Consider the following 24,997-nt stretch of genomic DNA (forward strand, 5'->3'; position numbering starts at 1 on the left):
AATTTATTCTTTATAAAGCTGGAACTTTGCACATGCCCAGATATGTCTGAACCTTCTGCCATATCTGCTTAGATTTGAAGCATGAGTTCACTAGTAGACACTTAAGAGTTAGCTGAAATTAAGAATTAGTATCTTAATTCAGAGACTGGCAATTGTTACAGATTACAGAAAAGAACTTGGGTAACTCTGGAATAAACCAAGAAAATAATACTTTTTGTTTGTTTGTTTTGTTTTTTTGGGCCATACCTGGTGACGCTCTCAGGGGTTACTCCTGGCTATGCGCTCAGAAATCGCTCCTGGCATGGGGGACCATATGGGACACCGGGATTCAAACCACCACCTGTCCTGGATCAACTGCGTGCAAGGCAAATGCCTCACTGCTGTGCTATTGCTCTGCCCCCCCCCCATAATACTTTTTATCTTAACTTTAATAAGTTGTTTTAACACAATATGTATTTGGTGCTATGATAAACATTATTGCCCTAATCACTCATTCATCTAGATATAGGTTTTCAAAACGGAAGCGTTGGATTTTTAACCAGCAGGTGTCCCTATTGTTCACCAAGTTTTTATTTGTTTTTAAATCTCAGAGTATATACAAATGTGCTTGAATTTTGTGGTGACAAGATATGGTAGACAAAGGGCAATCTCAACAGTAATAAAGTCAAAGTAATATGCTTTGAAATGCAAATATAAAAAGCCCTCTCATATTTAAAGACTTGTTATTGTTTGATTTTATTGTGTGTACAGTTATTTCTTGCCATGAGCAATAAAATGAAAAACAAAGAACCTGAGTAATATTCATCACTTCAGGAATTTGCATGTTTGTGATAAACTCATAAGTCACCAGCAGACTTGGTGTATATTTTGTTCCTACCACTATTTTAGGCCCAGGGAATGTGGTAGAATTCAAGAGACTTGGGGTTGATCTCAATGAATTTTAGTTAAGTAATTCAATTATATAGGCTTTTTTTTTAGCATACCTATACAAAACTCATGCCTAAAGTACTAATAAGCTAAATAACTTAAACAATAAATTTGCATATAATTAACAATTTAACGGAGAATTAAGACAAAATATCGGGGCTGAAGATACTACTTTTACTCAACTAATAAAGCAAGACCAATTGTAGTTGTTAACTAGGGTTGTTCAGGTAATAATTATATTTTAGATAATATTGAGACATAATTTACTTACTATATTGATGTTTATATTAAAAATAGCTAACTGGTGATTTAGTTCTGAAGAAATGTCCTTTTATTTTAAACTGAGTTTTAAATGGTAGTTCAATTGCTGCTAGATGTGGAAATAATATTATAAGTTCCATCAAGCTTTTAGTTTCTCTGAAACTCCTTCCAATTATCTGATTTTATTTCATGTTCTAGAAAAAATATATAGCTTCTTCCTGAGGAGTCCTCTTCTTGGGTTCACCCTTAATATACATACCACAGGTGAATATGAGCACATGTAAGCTATCTTTCATGATCTGGAATTGTTAGAATGTAAATTTAAACATGCTAGCAAACTGTCTTATAAATTTATATTGTTGGGCTGGAGCGATAGCACAGTGGTAGGGCGTTTGTCTTTCATGCGGCTGACCCAGGATGGATATGGGTTCAATCCCTGCCATCCCATATGGTCCTGCAAGCCAGAAGTGATTTCTGAGCTAATAGCCAGGAGTAACCCCTGAGTGTCACCGGGTATGGCCCAAAAACCAAAAAAAAAAAAAAAATTTAGCCGCCCAAACAAGCCGCCTGCGCGAGCACCCCTGGCCCGCCCCCACCGGCTTCCTTCTGCCTCCCACAGGTAGGGAAGCCCCGCCCAAACACGCTGACCACGTGAATATAGCTTAACACAACTTATAGGTATAGCCAGCTCATACCTAACACCGAAATTTCTTAAATAATCAAGAGCCCATAAAATTGGAAACAAAAGGTGGGCACTCGGAGACCTCCATGCCCACCAGTCTGCATGCCTCTCCCTAGAGTGAGTGCAGTGCCCAGAGGCCGCTCCACCTGGGGGCATAGGGACCCCCGCGTCCATGACTCCCCCCACGCCAGTGCCCAGGGTGAGTGCATTCCCCTGGGACCCTTCCACGTGGGTGCTCGGAGACCTCCACACACGCCAGTGTGCACAGAGACCCCATTACCCGCCGCCTCACTTTCCGGGCCCCAGAGATCACCCCACCCGACCCGAGCTTAAACAGACGAGGGCAGTTCCTTAGTACTTAGCCGGCCAGAGTCACCTGCACCACTGGGACAGGCTGGGACCAATAGACTGGGTGAGCTTGGGCCTGCCAACTGGACCTTTGGGTAACCTAGAGCAACTTGCCCCCTGAGCCCCAGAGTGGTCCCAAGACCCCCCAAGGGCTGAGGGCAGCTACCGGGTGGGCTTGGCTGGGGGAATTTCTTCTGTGGAAACTCGGAGGGGGCGGAACTTCGTTGACTCCCAGAGAGGGGAGGGAACAGAGAGCTAGGCTCAACAGTGCCCGCAACCATTGTGGCCAGGAGCAGAACTGCACCGGCTGACAGGAATAAAGAGAAGGAAATTGACCAGACCCACTGAAGGAAGGCTGACTTCCAGGTAGTAGGGGGGGAGAAAGAGCTAGACTCAACAGTGCCCTCCACCATTGTGACCAGAAGTGGACCAGCACTAGCTGACAACAAAAGGGCAAAGCAACGAATCAGGCCATCTAAAAAGCACAGGAGGAGCCAAATCTCAGCAAGCTCACCCAACAGTCCCCCCTAGAACCACCCTCAGGGAAGGGACCCTTCCCACACCACAGGGGATAAAACAGGCTGAAATTAGGAGGCACAGAAATCCAAAGCATACCAATAAACGCAAAGAAATATGGGAAAATCAAGGAGAACCCTAACATCTGAAAATACGGAGACAAACCCTAACAAGTTTCCAAGTCCTCCAAAATGCACAAATCTGTGGGAAGGCGACCTAAAAGCAGCAGTGAGGATGGAAATGCAACAATTGATAAAAAGAAATTAAAGAAACATTAGCTACCGAGTACAAGAAATCTATGGATGAATGAATCACCCTAATTAAAGACGAAATGTTAAAGAACATGAGAGACTCCATACAAAAAGAAATGAAGGAATTAAAAGACAAAGTAACAAGCCTTACAAGCAGAAACACAGAGTTGGAGAAACACATTGAAGAACTCGAAGGAAAACTGCAAACAAAAAATGATCAAGAAACCAACAAAGAAATAAAAGGCAAAGCACTGGAAGGAAAAGTCCAGTATCTAATGAACAAGGACAAAAGAAACAATCTAAGAATTGTGGGTATACCAGAAGGGGAGGAAATAGGGAAAGGGGAAAAACAAGTAGTCAGAGAGATAATAGCAGAGAACTTCCCCACCCTCTGGAAAGAAACTTCAATGCTAATCCAGGAAGTGAAAGAGTCCCTAATAAAATAGACCCTAATAAACTAACACCAAGACATATAGTAATCCAAATGGCAAAAAAAAAAAAAAAAAAGAGAAAGAGGAACTCCTTAAAGCAATAAGAGAGAAAAAAAAAACCTCAAGTACAAAGGAAAGGACATAAGAATCAAACCAGATCTCCCATTCGAAATAATTCAAGCAAGAAGACAGTGGAATGACATATTTAAACAACTGAATGAAAGAAATTTCCAACCTAGGGTCCAATATCCAGCAAAACTATCATTCATATGGGAGGATAGACTAAAAACATTCTCAAACAAGAACGAACTTGAACTATTTGTGCCAGCAAAACCAATCCTAAATGACCTGCTTAGAGATGAATTACACAATCCAAAACCCCGATTGTAACAAAAACCACCCGACACAACACAACTGCACAACAGTCCTCTCTCTCAATAATCTCCCTAAATGTTAATGGACTACACTCCAATTAAAAGACACATAGTAGAGAACTGGATTAGGAAAAATAAACCGGACTTCTGCTATCTGCAAGAAACACACAACTACAGGATAAGCACAGGCTTAGAATAAAAGGATGAAAAGTAATTATTCAGGCCAATGGAAAACAAAAAAGAGCAGGGACAGCCATTCTTATATCAGACCAAATTGCATTCAACCTCAAGAAAGTGATCAGAGACAAAGAGGGTCACTACTTACTGATCACGGGAACATTAGATCAAGAAACACTAACCCTGGTCAATATCTATGCACCTAATGTAGAGTCAGCAAAATATGTGAGGCAACTGCTCGTAAACCTGGAGAAACACATGAAGGGAAATGTGATAATAGTAGGGGACCTCAATACTCCACTATCACCACTGGACAGATCCACCAAACAGAAAAATAGCAAAGAAATGAGTTCTAAATGAAAAATTAGAAGATTTGGGGCTAATAGACTTATATAGAGCCCTCCATCCCCAGAAAGCAGAATACACATTCTTCTCAAGCCCACATGGAACCTTCTCCAGAATAGACCATGTCTTAGGATACAAAGCCAACCTATATAAGACCAGAAATGTAAGGATCATTAGAAGTACCCTTTCAGATCACTATGCAACAGAGGTCAAAATTGACGTCAAGAAGAAGCAATGGAGAAAAACTAATTCCTGGAGATTAAACAACATGCTGCTCAACAACAGCTGTATCAAAGAACAACTCAAGGAAGAAATAAAAAGATTCCTTGAGACAAATGACAATGAAGAGACAACATGTCAAAATTTGTGGGACACAGCAAAAGCAGTAATTAGGGGGAAACTCGTAGCAATACAGGCCTATGTCAAGAAACAGGAAAATAGCAAAACCAACAGTTTAAAAGATCACCTCAAAGAATTGGAACAACAGCAACAGAGAAATCCAACCACAACCAGAAGGCAAGAAATAATAAAAACCAGAGCAGAAATAAACAACATAGAAACTAAGAAAACAATATAAAAAAATCAATGAGACCAGGAGTTGGTTTCTCGAAAAAATAAACAAGATAGACAAACCGCTGGCAAAACTCACCAAAAAAAAGAGGGAAAACACCCAAATCAGTAGGATCACAAATGAAAGGGGAGAGATTACAACAGAACCCCAAGAAATACAACATATCATGAGATCATATTATTAACAACTATATTTGATAAAAGAGGCAAGAACCTGAAATGGAACAAAGGAAGTCTATTCAACAAATGGTGTTGGTACAATTGGAAAACCACATGTACGAAAATGAAGATTGACCCATACCTCACCCCTTATACAAAAGTCAACTCAAAATGGATCAAAGACCTTGAAATCAGACCCGAATCTATAAAGTTTATTGAGAATAAAATAGGCAGAACACTCGAAGACCTATATATCAAAAAGGTCTTTGAGAATGGAGCACCAATGGCAAGAACGTTAGCAGCAAATATAAACAAATGGGACTACATCAAACTAAAAACCTTCTGCATGGCGAAAGAAACCCTACTTAATGCAAGAAGACAGTTAACAGAATGGGAAAAAAATCTTTTCACTCGACATATCAGATAAAGGGCTGATATCTAGAACATACAAAGCACTCAGAAAGCTGAGCCCCCCAAAACCAAATAAAGCCATAAAAAAATGGGGAGATGAATAGACACTTCTCTGAGGAAGACAAAAGGATGGCTAACAAACACATGAAAACATGCACACCTTCACTCATCATCAGGGAGATCCAAATCAAGACAACAATGAGATACCACCTTACACCAGTGAGGATGGCTCACATAAAAAATAATGGAAACAACCTTTGTTGGTGGGGATGCAGTATGAAAGGAACTCTCATCCACTGCTGGTGGGAATGCCCCCTAGTCCAACACCTATGGAGAAAAGTCTGGAGAGTGCTCAAAGAACTCAGAATTGAGCTGCCATTTGACCCAGCAATTGCCCTCCTAGGCATATACCCCCAAGTTGGAAGGATATTCATCCCAAAATACATATGCACCCCACTATTTACCGCAGCACTCAGTATAATAGCCAAATCTTGGAACCAACCTCGATGTCCAACAACAGATGAATGGATCATTAAGATGTGGTACATATACACAATAGAATATTACATGGCAGTCAGAAATGATACAATCACAGACTTTGCAGCAACGTGGATGGACCTAGATCATGTTATGTTAAACGAAGTAAGTCAGAAGACAAAAAATAAACACAGAATGGTAGCACTATTCTGAAGCACCTAGAACATATATTTTATCCACAACTAATACCTAACAATCAAATAACAGGGTTTAACAGGGTAGAAACTCCGAGCACTGTAATAGTCAACATATACTTGGGAGCAGTGTCCAAAATACATGAAAAAGGAACAACGCAAACTCTTGACTACACAGTATACCACAAAGAAAACAGCAACAACAGAGACAGCAGCATAGAGAGAACAGGTATGTAATCAGACTTCTACAACAAAGGCCCACAATAATCCCTTAGAGATCGTATACAGGAACACAAGTATAGAACACCACGGGAAATCACTGACTGCAATGGAAACATACCATAACACTATGTTTTAATGCCTTTATCTTACTATATTTTAAATAACCTCTCAGCTTTTCTGTCCACAGGCACCCTTGGATACAAAGGGCGGACAAACTAAGATGGCAACTCGGGATACTACACGAGATACCATACCTTGCTTGCACTACGAGATGGCCGCGAGAAAAATCTTTTAACATACACTTTATCTCTAGGTTATACCTTCTTTTAGGAATTGAAGCACGTGACCAGTCAGACCACTGAAGCAGTAACTGCGACGTACAGACTTAAACTACAGGCTCTATTCATCGAACACAATCAACCAATCCAGCATTCCCTTGCTATTCTCTCCTCTCTTCTCACTACTTTCTTCTTTTTTTTTCTTCATTTTTCTCTTTTCTATTCTTCTCTTTACTTTTTTTCCCTTTCTCTTCTCCCTTTCTTTCTAAAGTATTTTTTCTTTTCTCTCCCTTCATACCCCTCTCATATACCTTCCCCTTTCTCCCCTCCGGAAATCTAACTATCCCTTCACCCCTCAATCCCATCCAGATCTCCCACCATATTAAAACTCTTCACCCTCAGCCCTTAATCTATTAGGCATCAAGATCGACCTCCTACCCAACGAACCAGTCCAGCACCCAAGTGAGGGGACACCCAGTCAAACCCACACCTAGTCTCCTGCAAGAAAAGACAGCCAACTCCCCTGCGGACTCATGCTGCGAGGCCCTCCGTACCAACTCCCCCTAACGTGGACTGTTTCTTGAAACCGGGCCTAGGTCCAAAAGTATCCCCAATACAAGAACTCTTCCAAGACCTCCCTACCACAAATTTTTACCAAACTGAAGAAGGCCAGGGGGTGTGATAGAAAGATGCCTGGGAACCCACACACCACAAGAAAAACCCAAAAGGCAATGGGAAAAATTGTACTTCCAACATAGGCATAAAACCTGTAATACACCACATCTTTACCGGCTTTCCCCCAAATGTAAGGTAGTTTTTTGCACCACTTTGGTCCTTTAAAAGCTTCGCTAACTCATTTTATTTCTTTTTCTTTTATTTATTTATTTTTTAATTTATTTTTTCAAATGCCTGTCCTACATATACATTTGTGAGCATATACATTTTCATTCCCTTTCTTTTTTTATTTATTTTTATTTTATTTTATTTTATTTCATTTTTTATTTTTTTTATTTTTTATCGTTTTTGGGTATGTGACCTGTTTCTGTTATCCCCTCTGTCCACCCCCAAATACACCGACAATATAATGTAGCACCATTTCTCCCTGCAAAGGCACACTAAATAAAGGGGAAATCTTACATATAAAAAAGAGCTCTTATCTAATAGAGATAGGAACTCACAGTTGTTAATAATACAGGGATATCTCCTACCTGGAAAATATGTCATGTGGAATCAACTTAGACCTCAGGTGATTAGATACCATTCAACCAGCCTTGAACCCTGGATCCCAGACATAGAAACGGCACAGCTCTTCACAACAGCTGCAGGAAACAAATCCCATCCGGGACAGCCTTAATACTGCGGGGTCAACAACAAGGGCCAGCTCTAACATGATATCCTGACAACGAGGAAAATGTGAACAACTTGACCTTAGAGCAGATTAGCCTACCTTACCAGCTAACGACAAGACAAAACCAGAAGACTTGGCACCCTTTGGTAGGTCCAAAAGCCAAGATCGCGATTTACAGATGACTGGCTGATAGAACCACGACCAGACTGTACACATCTTGGGACCAATAAAAAAGCCCTAGTTTAGGGTTTGAACTATGACCTGCACAATAAGCATGATCCCAGACCCAAAGGTCCTGCAGAGAGAATTGTAACGGAATGGGGCTTCTGGAAGCACAAAGAAAGACGCTAACCTAGGTGCCATCCCAGGCTCAGTGCAAAGCCCAAGATCACCAACCACAGAAGATGGATTAAAATGACACTGAGGTAACAGAACCTCTAGAATCACAAAGACTGACTTCATCATAAATCCCATCTCAGGATCTGTGCAGATACTGAGACCTCTAAACACAGAGCTCTGATTGTATCACCCTGGACAGAGCGGAAGTCTACCAACCACAAAAACGCCACCGGGAGAGTAAATGATCCTGAGCAAAGTCTAGAGTTGATCCCATGACAGTATACTCCAAGGACGGAGAAACCCCATATTTTTTAGGCCAAGTGAATTCCTTTTCAAATGACCTCAATATTTACTGTGCCAGGGCAGGAGGGAAAAAACAAAAATACAAAAAGCACCAAAACCTTGGTTATTTATATATATATTTTTTTTACCTTCATTTATCATTATTATTATTTTTATTTACCTATCTATTTTGGTCGATTTCTCTCTTTGGGTGTGATTATTGAAATTGTTGTCCCCAGTTATACTTATTTTTTCTCTTCCTCTCTTTTCTTTCGTTACGTGCTATGCCATGTTTCTTATTTCAAGACCATGGTGTGTTTCTTGTTTGTGTGCTTGTTTTTGTTGGTTTTTTGTTTTTTTGTGGTGCTTATCGATATAGCTGGAGTCCTCAATGGATGTTTGACACTTCTTTTGGTACTGGTGGAGTGTTTCACCTTCTCTTTCTCCTTCACCTCCCAAATCGATGATGAGAGCCACTAGAAGGATTCCACCCATTTTCGGGGTATTAGACTCTTACCCCAATTTATTACTTTTTTCTTTTTCAGGCAAAACCACGTAACTTGAAATAGCTGGTCTTGCCTCCAGTTAGAGGGGGAAATAAGGGAGGCCTCAAGACCAAACAGGTGCAAGACTACTAAGTAATAGGTTAGATACAGAGGGGACCATATATTCTAGCCACCCTGGGGGTGAGGGAAGAAGAAATGGGAGGGAAGACAAAAACGGACGGGTAGGGAGAACAATTCGGTGATGGATGGGAATCCCTCCTGATTTTATGTAAATATGTACCTAAAATATTATTGTCAACAATATGTAAGCCACTATGATCAAAATAAAATTATAATAAAAAAAAATCAAATAACAGGGTTTAACAGGGTAGAAACTCCAAACACTGTAATAGTCAACAAATTCTCGGGAGCTGTGCCCAAAATACTTGAAAAAGGAACAACGCAAACTCTTGACTACACATTATACCACAAGGAAAACAACAACACCAGAAACAGCAGCATAGAGAGAACAGGTATGTAATCAGCCTTCCACAACAAAGGCCCACAATAATCTCTTAGAGATCGTATACAGGAACACAGGTAAAGAGCACCACAGGAAATCACTGTCTCCAATGGAAACATCCCATAACACTATGTTTTAATGCCTTTATCTTACTATATTTAAAATAACCTCTCAGCTTTTATGTCCACAGGCGTCCTTGGAGACAAATGGCGGACAAACTAAGACGGCAGCTTGGGATACCACATGAGATACCATACCTAGCTTGCACTACGAGATGCCCCGAGAAAACTCTTTAACATACACTTTATCTCTAGGTTATACCTTCTTTTAGGAATTGAAGCACGTGACCAGTCAGACCACCGAAGCAGTAACTGAGACGTACAGACTTAAACTACAGGCTCTATTCTTCGAACACATTCAAGCAAACTAGCATTCCCTTGCTATTCTCTCTTCTCACTACTTTCTTCTTTTTTTTTCTTTTCTATTCTTCTCTTTACTTTTTTCCTCTTCTCTTCTCCCTTTCTTTCTAATGTATTTTCTCTTTTCTCCCTTCCTACCCCTTCCATATACCTTCCCCTTTCCCCCCTTTGGAAATCCAACTATCCCTTCACCCCTCAATCCCATCCAGACCTCCCGCCATATTAAAACTCTCCACCCTCAGTCCTTAATCTATTAGGCATCAAGATTGACCTCCTACTCCAACGAATCAGTACCCAGTACCCAGGCGAGGGGACACCCAGTCAAACCCACACCTCATCTCCTGCAAGAAAAGGCAGCCAACTCCCCTGCGGATTCATGCTGCGCGGCCCTCCCTACCAACTCCCCCTAACGTGGACAGTTACTTGAAACCAGACTTAGGTCCAAAAGTATCCCCAATGCAAGAACTCTTCCAAGACCTCCCTGCCGCAAATCTTTTGCCAATCTGAAGATGATCAGGGGATGTGATGGAAAGATGCCTGGGAACCCACACACCACAAGAAAAACCCAAAAGACAATGGGAAAACCTGTACTTCCAACATAAGCATAAGACCTGTAATACACCACCTCTTTACCTGCTTTTCCCCAAATGTAAGATAGTCTTTTGCATAACTTTGGTCCTTTAAATACTTTGCTAACTCATTTTTTTAAAGAAATGTCTGCCCTACATATACATATGTAAGCACATACATTTTTATTCCCTATTTTTTATTTTTTTTATTTTTTGGGGGTATGTAATCTGTTTCTGTTTTCCCCTTTACCACCCCCAAATGCACTGACAATATATATATATATATATATATATATATATATATATATATATATATATAAAATGTAGCACCATTTCCCCCTGCAAAGGCACACTAAAAAAGGGGAAATCTTACATATAAAAAAAAGAGCTCTTATCTACTAGAGATAGGAACTCATAGTTGTTTACAATACAGGGATATCTCCTACCTTGAAAATAGGTCATGTGGAATCAAGTTAGACCTCAGGTGATTAGATACCATCCGTCCAGCCTTGAACCCTGGATCCCAGACATAGAAATGGCACAGTTCTTCACAACTGCTGCAGGAAACAAATCCCATCTGGGACAGCCTTTATACTGCGGGGTCACCAACAAGTGCCAGCTCTAATATGATATCCTGACAACAGGAAAATGGGAACAACTTGACCTAAGTGCAGGTTATCCTACCTTACCAGCTAACGACAAGACAAAATCAGAAGACTTGTCACCCTGTGGTAGGTAGGTCCAAACGCCAAGATTGCGAGTTACAGATTACTGGCTGCTAGAACCATGACCAGACTGTATACAGCCTGGGACCAATGAAAAAGCCCTAGCCTAGGGTTTGAACTACGACCTGCACAATAAACATGATCCCCAGTTCCAAAGGTCTGGCAGAGACCATTGTAACGGAATGGGGCTTCTGGAAGCACAAAGAAAGACGCTATCCTAGGTGCCATCCTAGGTTCAGTGCAAAGACCAAGATCACCAACCACAGAAGATGGATTAAAATGACACTGAGTGAACAGAACTTCTAGAACCACAAAGACTGACTTCATCATAATTTATGTCCCACCTCTGGATCTGTGCAGATACTGAGATCCCTAGACACAGAGGCCTGATTGTATCACCCAGGACAGAGCAGAAGTCTTCCAAACACCACAAAAGCACCACCGGGAGAGTAAATGATCCTGAACAGAGTCTATAGTTAATCCCATGACAATATACTCTGAGGACGGAGAAACCCCATATCTCTTAGGCCAAATGAATTCCTTTTCGAATGACCCCAATTTTTACTGTGCCAGCGCAGGAGGGAAAAACAAAACAAAACAAAACATTGTTTATTTTTTATATATTATTTTATCTTCATTTATTATTTTTTTATTTACCTATCTATTTTTGGTCAATTTCTCTGTTTGGGTGTGATTATTGAAGTTGTTGTCCCCAGTTATACTTATTCTTTCTCTTCCTTTCTGTTCTTTCTTTATGTGCTATGCCAAGTTTCTTATATCAAGACCATGGCGTTTTGTTTGTTTGTTTGTTTGATTGTTTTTGTGGTGCTTATCATTATTGTTGGAGTCCTCACTGGATATTTGACACTTCTTTTTGTACTGGTGGAGTGTTTCACCTTTCTCTCTGTCTCTCAAACCGATGATGAGAGCCTCTAGAAGAATTCCGCTTATTTTCGGCATATTAGACTTTTACCCCAGTTTATTACTTTTCTCTCCTTCAAACAAAACCACGTAACTTGAACTAGCTAGACCTGCTCCCCAGTTAGAGGGGGAAACAAGGGAGGCACCAGGACCAAACAGGTGCAAGACTACTAAGTAGTAGGCTAGATACAGAGGGGACCACATTTTCTAGCAATCCTGGGGGTGAGGGAAGAGGATAGGGGAGGTAGGACAAAAACGGAGGTGTAGGGAGGACAATTTGGTGATGGGAATCCCCCCTGATTTTATGTAAATATGTACCTAAAATATTATTGTCAACAATATGTAAGCCACTATGATCAAAATAAAAATTATATCAAAAAATTTATGTTGTCAAACTAGCTTTTAATAGCTACTTAATTTAAGAATTTATACACTTTTAAATATAACCTTAAATTCTAGATCATGATAACTTTATAATGCATGTAATACATATCTTTGAAGACATGTAATAAATAATTTTGGGGAAATTGGGAATAACAGGATAAGGAAAAAATAGTTTTTATGTACTACTGTTTAGATATGAGAATAATATTACATATATTTACACTTTTATAGTCATAGCCATTATAATTATATTATATTAACATTAACGTACCTAGGATAAGGAAAATATGACTAATTCCTGTATCACTCTTTTGATAATTCATAGTTTTATCAGATGTTTACATTTATGCTGTACTTTGCTTTGTCATTAATTCATCTTAGATACCAAGACAAGACTTTCATAGTCATTGTCCTTAAGTCTTTTTGAAAGACTTTTGATTGAAAAGCTCATTTTTGGGGGTTGGAGTGATAGCATGGAGGTAAGGCGTTTGCCTTGCATGCAGAAGGTTGGTGGTTCAAATCCCAGCATTCCATATGGTCCCCTGAGCCTGCCAGGAGCGATTTCTGAGTTTAGAGCCAGGAGTAACCCCTGAGCACTGCCGGGTGTGACCAAAAAGCCAAAAAAAAAAAAAATTCTTAACATGATGCTGCATTTTTTTTCTTCTGCCAATATGTTGTGGAAATTTTCTCTATGTGGAATTTTTTTTTTAATTTTTCCCCCAGAGTTGGAGATTGAGCCCAGGTCTTCCACATGCAAGGCATGTACTCTACCACTGAGCTACATCTCTCACCCCCAATCTATAATTTTTTCATCTGTTTTATCAATTTAATTTTTGACAGACTTTATTGATCAAGCCTGGAGAATACTTGGAATACAGTTTAACACATCATATATATATAGATATATATTATATATATAATCTCGCTGTACCCACTGTGAAAATGCTAGTTCCTTCACTCTGTATCTACCTATTCCCTATTCCTCCCACCCACTTTCTGGTAGCCAGCACATTTTTTACAAAGTTTAATTGTTATGGTTACACTTTGTTAGTTTGCTTTGATTATATATAGTTTAAATATGAGTGAAACCATTGGCAGTTTTTTTTTTCATTTTCTGACTTATTTCATTTAATGTAATTACCTTAAGTTTCTTTCATGTTGCTGCCAAAGGCACAATTTTATAATGCCTAATGGCAGAGTAGTGTTCCATTGTGTATTTGTATACACACACATACACTTAAGCACATACACATACTGCTTAAGTCATTCATTGATGGGCATTTAGGTTGACGTTTTGGATGTTATTAATAATGCTGCTAGGAATATAGAAGTGAGCACATCCTTTCACATTGATGTCTTCATATCATTCAGATACAGTTGTAGGTAATGATTGGTATTCTTGGATCATATGATAGTTACAAAAAGATTCTCCATATCCATTTTCCACAAAGGTTCCACTCCTAGAAGCAACAGTATGCAAGTTTACTTTTTTCAATACCATCTCCATCTCTTGTTTCCAGTCTTTTTGATATATTCTTTATTCTGACGTGTTAATATTTTATTGTGGTTTCTATTAATGCTTCCCTAATGATTAGTCGTGTCAAATGTCAATCATTTTTTATATGTGTTTGAAGTGTCTAAGTCTTTACACATTGTCTACTCAGGCATTTAAACATATTGAACATTTTTCAAATCTTTGAAGTATCTAGGTTTTTAATTCATACTTTTATTAGTCTATATTTTTGTTGCTGAGTTGTATGATTTTAAAAAACATTGAATATCAATGTCATTTACATATGAGGTATAAATAACTTCTTGCAATTTGTAAACTGCTTGTGTGTTCACAAATGTGGGTTTTTTTTTGTTGTTAAACTTTATTTTTGTTTTGTTTTATTTTGTTTTGTTTTGGGCCACACCTGGCAGCACTCAGGTTACTTCTGGCTCTGCACTCAGAAATTGCTCCTGGCAGGCTCAGGGGACTATAGGGATGCCGGGAATCAAACATGCATCTGTCCTAGGTTGGCTGCATAAAAGGCAAATAAATGCCTTACTATTATGCTATCACTCGGCCCCTAAATTTTGTTTAAATGCTGCTTCATATTGAACCCAGGGCCAACATAAATTTTGAAGCCTGTCCTTTATCACTGAGCTTTCTCTCTCTCTCTCTCCCCCCACCTCTCTCTCTCTCTCTCTCTCTCTCTCTCTCTCTCTCTCTCTCTCTCTCTCTCTCTCTCTCTCTCTCTCCCACACACACACACACCCAGTGACACTCAGGGATTATTCCTAGCTCTCTCTCTCTCTCTCTTTCTCTCTCTCTCTCTCTCTTCCCCCCCTCCTTCTCTCTCTCTCTCCCCCCCCCACACACACAGTGACACTCAGGGATTATTCCTAGCTCTCTCTCTCTCTCTCTCTCTCTCTCTCTCTCTCTCTCTCTCTCTCTCTCTCTCTCTCTCTCTCTCTCTCTCTCCCTCCCTCCCTCCCTCCCTCCCCCCACACCCAGTGACACTCAGGGGTTACTCCTAGCTCTGCGCTCAAAAATTACTCCTGGCTTGTGGGACCATATGGGACGCTGGGGACTCGAACCTGGGTCCATCCTAGGTAGCATGTATAAGGCAAATGCCCTACTGTTGTGACACCACTCTGGTCCCATGAGCTACTTTCTTAGCAAGAATATTCTTGCTTATGAAATTATGTCACATTTTATAGACTCTCCTTTGCTGATTTACAATTGCAGACCAAGATTTGGAAAGATACATGATACTACATTGTCTCATACATAATGATATAAATAGCTGTTATTTGAAAAGGTCATAATAAATATAGTACTCTATAAACAATTTGTGTCTTGCAATAGCTAAAACATAAATAAACCAGAAAGTCTTTTATTTTAGGTTTTTTCTATCCATCTTTTACCACAAATACATTTTGATACAATAGTAAGTTGAATGAAGTACTAATATCTATATTTTTAGGATGGTAACAACAATAAAGTTTTCCTACACCTGCCATATTCACTTTGTGGTAGAAATAAATATTTTATTTTTCTCAAAAAAATTTTTTTTGGTTTTTGGGTCACACCCAGCAGCGCTCAGGGATTACTCCTGGCACTGTGCTCAGAAATAGCTCCTAGCAAGCTTGGGGGACCATATGAGATGCCAGGATTCAAACCGGGTCTGCCCTGTGTAGGCCATGTGCAAGGCAAATGCCTTACCTCTGTGCTATCACTTCGACCCCTATTTTCCTCAAAATTTACATAGAAATTAAAATAATATAATTCTGTTATTGTTAAAAATTAACAAATAATAGGGGTTGGAGCTGGGTGTGGCCCAAAAACCAAAATAAATTAATAAAGATAACAAATAAAAAAGGGTAAAAATACTAAAAATTAGTTTTTGTTTTAATAATAAAATAATACTAATAGAAGATAATAAAAGGAATATTCAATCCCAGAAAAAAATCATAAGAGTCACAGGTCATATACTATTGTTTTATTAAGACATGGATGCCATTCCTTAGTGACAAACCTTCAGAGTGCTCTTCAGATCCCATTGAAAAAAAATTTTAATTTATTTTTTGGATTTGGGGCCACACCTGACAATGCTCAAGGGTTAGTCCTGATTCTGTGCTCAGTAATTAATCCTGGTGGTGCTTAGGGGATCATATGGGATACTAAAGATTGAACCCAGTTCTACTGCGTACAAACCACCCTACATGCTATATTTTGCTCTCATGATTCTCTTAAGATCTCATTTTTAATCTAATTTTAAATGAACTTTATAGAGACTTCAGAAAAATTTTTCTATAGTTCCTGACTTGTAAAGATAAAACTATGAATTAAATATCTTATACATTTATGACTTTTAAAATGCTATCCCATATGTATGTCTATGCCTTTTTCTGAAGTGTATAGAAAAATTATCAAAGAAGTTTCTTCTATTGGTGGGAAAAAATGCTACAAAATTATCAAAGCAGCCTCTATTGGTAAAAAAAAATTGGTACAAAAGTATAGGGAGGAGTAGCAACTAAGTAATAGCTCAAAAACATACTAAAGGTATATTTACAATTAATTTTTATTGTAATTATTTATAGTTATATATGATAGATAATGGAATTTGAGATATGGGATGGATAATTTAAACTGTAATTCCACTTGTTTGGAAATTACTTTTCTTTTCTTTTCTTTTTTTTTTTTTTTTTTTGGTTTTTGGGCCACATCCGGCTGTGTTCAGGTGTTACTCCTGGCTGTCTGCTCAGAAATAGCTCCTGGCAGGCACGGGGGACTATATGGGACACCGGGATTCAAACCAACCACCTTTGGTCCTGAATCAGCTGCTTGCAAGGCAAACGCTGCTGTGCTATCTCTCCGGGCCCGGAAATTACTTTTCTTTTTAATTTGTTTTTGTTTTTGTAACACACCTGGCAGCACTCAAGGGTTTACTCATGGCTCTGAGTTCAGAAATTACTCCTGCCAGACTCAGGAAACCTTATGGGATTCTGGAGATTGAACCCAGGTCAGCTGCATGCAAAGCAGCTCCACAACTTGGGGATTGTCCTTGTATCCATTTCCTGGGATTATATGTTGCCACGTATTGAATCCTGGCTTTATATAATCTTTATTGGCTTTATTGGATCTGACTTTTCAGTCAGAAACTTCAGCCCTTAGATCTCCTCAGTCACTTTCATTTATTTATTTATTCCATTTACATTTTATTTTGTTTCATATTTTGGACCACATCTGGCAGTGCTCAGGGATTTTTTCTAGCATGGTCCTGTGGTGGTAGGAATGGGTAGTTTTAGACTGCTTCTGGTAGTGTTCAGGAGACCATGCATGTCAGGGATGGAAACAGGGCCCACAGCATTCAAATCTTGGCCACTGGGGATGGAGTAATATCACAGTGAAAAGGGCACTTGTCTTGCTCATGACCAATCCAGGTTCAATCCTTGGCATCCTATATGGCCTCTAAGCCTACAAGGAGTACTACAAGAAGTGTGATTCCTGAGTGCAGACCAGGAGTAACTCCTAAGCACCTCTGGATGTGTCCCCCCAAAATCAACAACAACAACTTGTACACTAGCTCTTTGAGCTGTTTCTCAACTCAGATCTGAGGAGTATTCTCAGGAGACAAATAAAGACATTGCAGATTATAGGGATGCTAATGTGTGCTAAAAACCTTGAAGTAGACTTTTTCAATGGGGAAATAAGACAAGTTTTATGTATCTAGAATTCAGGTATATTAAGCCTCTCCCAGATGATGAGGGTATTAAAAAGATGAATGCTTTAAATTTTGTGTCAGAAGCCAAATATAATCATTTTATATTATCTTTAAAATATTTTAAAATATGATTGCATTAGCATTTGCAAGTCAGTATGTGCAGAAAAGAATTTTTGTCTGAGTGTAATATATATTCCCATATTTGTTATATATAAATAATGTTAAATATCTATGGACATTATCTAACTTCTTCATGTCACTAATTAGTAACAGAGAGGTTGCCTGAACAAGCAGGAAACTGAATGCCTCAAAGAGAAGCACAATGTTTCTATATTTCATAGTTGGCCAGATATTTCCAGCTTTTTTCCCTATAGCTTGCATAGGAAACATAAGACTAAATTGTGCAGTGAGAAACGGCCTTCTTATGTTTCCTGATTAGTATCTGAGAAATCACTTTCAATGGAAAAAATAACCAAAGCTAATTCCTGATGACTTAGTTTATATCCTGATGACGGTTGGTTTATGTCTCTTTGGTTCTAAATAAATTTTCTTCATGACAGCTATTACTGGTGATGAAGCCTATTCAGCAATGAATTATTTTGTAATCATGCATGTTGTTATCTGTCAAAAGTATGCTGTTGTCCATCTGCTGCTCTTTTTCGCTAGCATTATAAAACAGTGTTCATGTGGAAACTGGTCATTTCATTCTGTTTCCTTTACAGATGTCTCAGAGTCAACACACAGAATGTGAGATGAAATTTAGGCTAAATTATTAAAATCTGTGATGGTTACATTTAGCCTACATTTTAGTTAAGTAAATGATTCATACTTCATGTCTATTTAAAGTAGCTAAAGCTAACACTATGCTAAGCCAAACCAAAAGCTCCTTCATATTGCTAACTTTATAGTTGCTATAAAAGTAGCATAATTAGGAATTTTGTATTAATTAAAATTATTTTCAACTTAATCTTTGGCCTAGCACCAGTTTGCATGGGAATTCTCATCCTAAAAATGTAGAAGCTCGGGGCCGAAGCAATAGCGCAGTGGTACGGTGTATGCCTTGCACGTGGCTGACCCAGGACAGACCTCAATTCTATCCCCAGCATCCCATTTGGTGCCCCAAGCCAGGAGTGATTTCTGAGTGTACAACAAGGAGTAAACCCTGAGCATCACTGGTGTGACCCAAAAACAAACAAAAGTGTAGATAGAAGCTTTATAGGAGAGTTCAAGGCTTCAAAGATGAGTTATAGCCTTATAGCTATAAGGCTTGTTACCTATTTTTCTCCATAGTTTTCCTCTTTTATCTCAGGCACACGGTATTTCTCTTCTTGTACTTAACATTTTAGTGCACAAATATACTTAGTATTAGTCAACATGTTATCATAGGTAAGCTCTTGGAAACTTAATCTTCCTATATCTGTTCTTCCTAATAGAATGTTTGAGTGTTAGATAAAATCACAATCATAACCTGCTTTGCAGCCAGACAATTAGTTATTAATTTAACAAATATGATATAAAAACTTTTTTATGAAAGGAATAATCCTCTCCTTTTTTCTCTTTCCCTCTTTTTTAGTTGGAATATGGATGAGATAATAATGAGTCATTTTGAACAATGCAGATAAGGCATCAAGAATATTAGTGTGGCAAGATAGATTAACAGGATGAATTTCCTATTTCTTTGGCTAATTACTCACTGGATGTTTCATGAAGAGAAGCAACTTTCCTCCTTAATATATTTATATTTTGAGTGACTATTTCTACAGCTGAGGGGTCATTCTAACTCACCAGGGCTTTAACAGTTTTCACTTTCCACACCAGGGCATTTCTGAAAATATTGTGTTCATTCTACGAAAAACTCTGGCAAACTAAGTTTTCTTCCTCTCTTATTAGGCATAAACTAAATTTTCTGTATAATGGAATGATGAGTGACATTTCTTTTGTGGTGACATTTTCTTAAGTTGAGATGTGAGAATAAAAGCACTGCAAGCAGAGAGAAATATAGTAAGTAAATATTCAAGAAAGTGCAAAGTGTTTCTATGGTGAAAGAACAAGTCATGCAATGTTGATGAAAAATAGGAGAATTCTGGTAAGCCAAGTTAGAAATATGATGTGGGTGAGTTAAGGTAATGGTAGAGTAACTTTTGCTTCTTTGTTTTATAATAGACACATATTATTTAGAGTTTTAAAATTATTTGTATTTGTTAGAGAGATAATACAGGACTTAGGGTGGTTGCTTGTTTATGGTAGACTGATTAGATTCCTCTATTGTATATGGTTCCCCAGACACTTCCAGGAGTAATTCCTGAGCACAGAGCTAGGAGTAATTACCAAGTACTTCCAGGTACTAATTCAATACACCTCTCCAAATAAATGAAATGATTGTTAGTTCATTACCTAATGTATTGATCATTGGAACTTGTAGGAGTTGGTTGATTTTTCTGTTTTCTGTTGTTTTACTTATGCATCTGAAGTCAGCTTGGAAGATGAACTGGGATTGGGAATGCCTCACTTGTCTAGTTTATAAATTGATGACCATTCAATATGACTTATTTTTTTTTCCATATTGTCCTTTAGGTTCTAAGTCTTAGGCCTATTCAAATGACAACAGTATTTTAGAAATAACAAAAGTTAGCAAGTCTCAATGTTTAAGTACTTCTTATGCCTGCTTATTTCACATTATCAAGTCATTACGAAGCCCTGTATTAGTTGTAGAAAAGGCATCACCTCTCAATAGGAAGATTTGTAAATCTTCAGAGGTAATTAAGTTCTTGAGTACTAAGTTATATGAAATAATCCTGAAAAGAAATTTTCTTCATCAGAAATATAAAGAATTAGGGACCAGAGTGATGGCACAGCAGTAAGGCATTTGCTTTGCATACAGCTGACCCAGGAGAGACCACAGTTCGATCCCTTGGCATCCCATATGGCCCCCCAAGTCAGGAGCAATTTCTGAGCACATAGCCAGGAGTAACCAACCCCTGAGCATCACCGGGTGTGCCCCCCCCCAAAAAAAAAGAATTAAAAAAATGGCAATGCAGAGCTAGGAGTATGGCTAAGGAATGAAGTGTATGCTTTGTGAGCAGGAGACCTAGGTTTTATCCCCAGCAACACACACACACACACACACACACACACACACACAATAGAATTTGTAAGATTTTTGAATTGGTCACTCATTGGGTAATGAAATGTTTGGTGATGTTTATTTGCTAATAAAACAAAGTTTATTTTGATTCTTATGATACCATTTAGAGCACTATTAGAGAAAGTAGAAGTTGATAACCAGCAGAGAAGAATAGGAATACAATTATATCTTATGTATACATCTAAATATATTTTCAGACCCTATGGTTACCTTCATAATAAACTTTAATTCTAAAGTGTGCACTTCTTGGAACTGTCTATAAAATTTCAGAAACTGACAAAGTTTGATCAGCAGAGATACATAATTTATATCACAAAGTTGACTAAAAAAAACCCTGCCTTAAATTAAAATTCTTTATAGAGACATTATGTAACAAAACCTTCTCAATGAGTCCAGTGAAAAGAGAACTTAAGATGACATGGGTGGTGTCCATACATGCTGCTCTCCAGAACCATCTATTCTCTGGCATTCTGGATTCTAGGTGATAGGAGGCCAAATACATGATGAGAAAGGGTCCTTTATTATAAATTGGGAAGCCTCATGCTGAGGCAAGCACATCCCAAGAGACATAGAAAAGTGTATCTTGGGTTTGATTCACATTCCATTACTTTTTAGCAGAGGGAGGGAGATAAGAACATTATTTCATGACTGTTGAAGCATAATCACAGCCAGAAACCAATTCTGAAAGAAAGTATTGAATGATTCACGATCACAGCATATCTAGGTATTCAATCATACTAGGTATTCAAGGAACAAACTAAAAACAAAGAACTAGAAAAGTATCTTGAGTTGTTGCATTAAGCCCTTAGGATGGACTTGGATGGTGGATGGAGGCAGAGGCCTTTCTCTGCCATCCCAGGCCATGTGGCTCTATCCCCCATTAACCGTCAGGTCATCATCTTCAGGTGGTCAAGGCGGGTATTGAACTCACTCACAGGCAAGCTTCCAGAGAGATAACATCTTTATTCAGCCCTAGCCAACAGATGTGGCTGCTAACCATTTATGCATGCCATTCTTAGCTTGCCCTGCATCTTAATTCCTTTCAGCCATCTTCCCTCTGACCTCCATGCTGGCAAAAACCCAAAAGCCCCTAATCCCCTGGGTCAAAACCTTATCTAACCTTCCCAAGACCCCTCCCAGAAATGGGTGGGTCTCAGGTAGATACACCTAAGTCCAGGGTGGAGTCACAAAGAGTTACTGGAGGAAAAGTCCTCCACTCAGAGTTGCTCTGTAATATGTCAAGTACAGGATGTTCACATTGATTTTATAACTGCCTGCAAACGAGCATTTTTATTGATTTTATTTATTTATTTTACTGGAACAGGCAGTACTTTGGCTTCTTTTCTGAAATTCCACATCAGACATGACACTTTGAAATAGAAGTAGCCATGAGAATCATGCTTGACTTACTGGATTCATTAACTGGAGAAAAGAATGAAATGCATTCACTTGTCTAGTGTGAACTCCTTTCTGAGAGGTGAACTCTCTTCTGGAAAGTCCAATGTGGAGCAAGTGGCTAATCATCCTGAAGTGGTCAGTTAAAGAACTGTGCAAAAACCCAATTTCCTGAGTACATCTAACCTAGTGGATGGTCTAGCTTGGGAAAGCTATCAGAATGTATTTGGGATTTTTTCTTTTAAATACTAAAGATTTTTGTTTATCAAAAACTTCAAACTTTAAAATCCATTTTTAGGATAATTTTTTGATTTATAAAAATTTGGAAAAGATGGCACTGAGTTTTTATATACAATATGTTTAAGCTGTTATGTGCTCTTAGGCTGTTCTTAGTTGTGAATTTCTTTCCTTATTTTTGATGACCTTGACTGTCTTGAGAAGTATTAGTGAAAAATTTTATAGGATGTTCTTTTTTTTTTGTTTTGTTTTTTGGGTCACACCCGGTGGCACTCTGGCTCTGCGCTCAAAAGCCGCTCCTGGCAGCTAGTAGGCTCAGGGACCATATGGTGTACTGGGAATTGAACTGAAGTCAGTCTGGGATTGGCTGCAAAACAAACGCCCTACCACTGTGCTATTGCCTCGGTCCTTATAGGATGTTCCATTGGAATTTGGTATCTTACTCATGATTAAGTTTATAGAATTAAGTTTATAATTAAAGTTTATAGAATTGTTTATATAAAATTTATATAAAGTTGTTTATATAAAAAACTTTTATATATATATGTTTATAGAATTAAGTTTATAGAATTGGTGGAAGAAGGGCATAGAGGTAAAATTCCATGTCATCATTTATTCCCCTCTCCTCCTTCTGTAATGCTCTGGTTATCTTTGGAAAGAGAATAACGAGTAAGAATTATTCTCCCTTTTCTTGAGTGTGAAGTGTCTATATAATTATTTGAAATTATCCTATGTGGGAAAAGTACTTATTTTCTCTATTAAATTTTAGTGATTTAGTTTTACTTAAAATTTCTTTTATGTGATTGATTATAATCCTGTGGAGCTTTTGTTTGGTTGTTGAAGTTGTTTGAACTCTGTCCATGACTCCTCTATTTCTGTGATATGTCCCATCTTTCATAGACTGATGTAACCTCAAAAGTCAAGCTTCACAAGCTTAAGGATAACATGGCATATATAATAAGAAAGGCAAAAGGGGAATTATGCATGAGTGACTAACAGGTGATGGAAAACAAGAAGAAGCTAACCCCTTTCTTAATATGAATTTGAGAACATAAGAATTATCTCATTATGGTAGATTTCAAGGTTAGATATATCAGAGAAAAGACAGATTTTGAGTGTTAATATAATAAAAAGATACTAAAATGTTTTTGAGTGCTGAAGTTTTTTTTTTCAAACAGGTGATGTAAATTTAATGGAAAGAGCTATTAAGGTGGTAGAGGCTAGTCCAGAAAAAGGGAAGGTAAATAGATTTAGCTTCCTGAATCAAAAAGATTCACCTAAAATGGTACAAAATCTATTCTCAGACTAGGAATTTATTAGTTAAATAACTGAATAAAAGTAAGTATCTTCTTAAATAAAAAGTATCTTCTGACAGCGGTAGGGCATTTGCCTTGCATGCGGCCAATCTAGGATGGACCTTGGTTCAATCTTCTGGCGTCCCATGTGGTCCCTCAAGCCAGGAGTGATTTCTGAGTGCATATCCAGGAGTAGCCCCTGAACGTCACAGGGTGTGGCCCAAAAAGCAAAAAAAAAAAAATGTAGCTTCTGACAAATACAAAGTAGTAATGAATCATTCATTGTTTGCTTAAATAATTATTTCATACAAGAATGAAGACATATGCTGCTTGTTTGAGCTGTCAACACTTAAGCTGACAAAAAATGAAAACATAAAAATTAGAACAATGATCATATAGAGTACTGATAATAAAGTTTAAGCTGACAGTTCATTCACATGGGAAAGTGATAGCAAGAATAATTTTTCTATATGTGAAATAAAATTAGATAATGATATAGAGACTATGTCATTATATAATGGTTCTTGCTTTATTTCTTCTCTACTTTTATACTTTATATCCCCTAAACATTTTTGTATCTCACTTTGGCTTTTCTGTTTGATTGTTTTTGAGTCATACTTGGCAGTACTCAGGGATTACTCTTGGCTCTGTATTCATTGATCACTCTTGATGGGGCTTTGGAGACCATGTGGGGTACCAGGGATCCAACCCAAGTAAGCCACATGTAAGGCAAGCTATTTCCTAGTCCCTACTTTAGCTTTATACTTAGGGAGCTACTTCTGAGCAGACAGCCAGGAGTAACCCCTGAGCACTGCCGGGTGTGACCCAAAAACCAAAAAAAATAAAAATAAAAATAAAAAAAATAAAAGTTGGGTAGAAAATTCTGAAAACCTGGGGCCAGCGAGGTGGCACTAAAGGTAAGGTCTGCCTTGCAAGCCCTAGCCAAGGAAGGACCGCGGTTCGAACCCCCGGCATCCCATATGATCCCCCAAGCCAGGGGCAATTTCTGAGTGCTTAGCCAGGAGTAACCCCTGAGCATCAAACGGGTGTGGCCCGAAAAACCAAAAAAGAAAGTTCTGAAAAACTGACCTAGA

The sequence above is a fragment of the Suncus etruscus genome, chromosome 1 (genome assembly GCF_024139225.1).
Source record: "Suncus etruscus isolate mSunEtr1 chromosome 1, mSunEtr1.pri.cur, whole genome shotgun sequence".
Lineage (NCBI taxonomy): Eukaryota > Metazoa > Chordata > Mammalia > Eulipotyphla > Soricidae > Suncus > Suncus etruscus.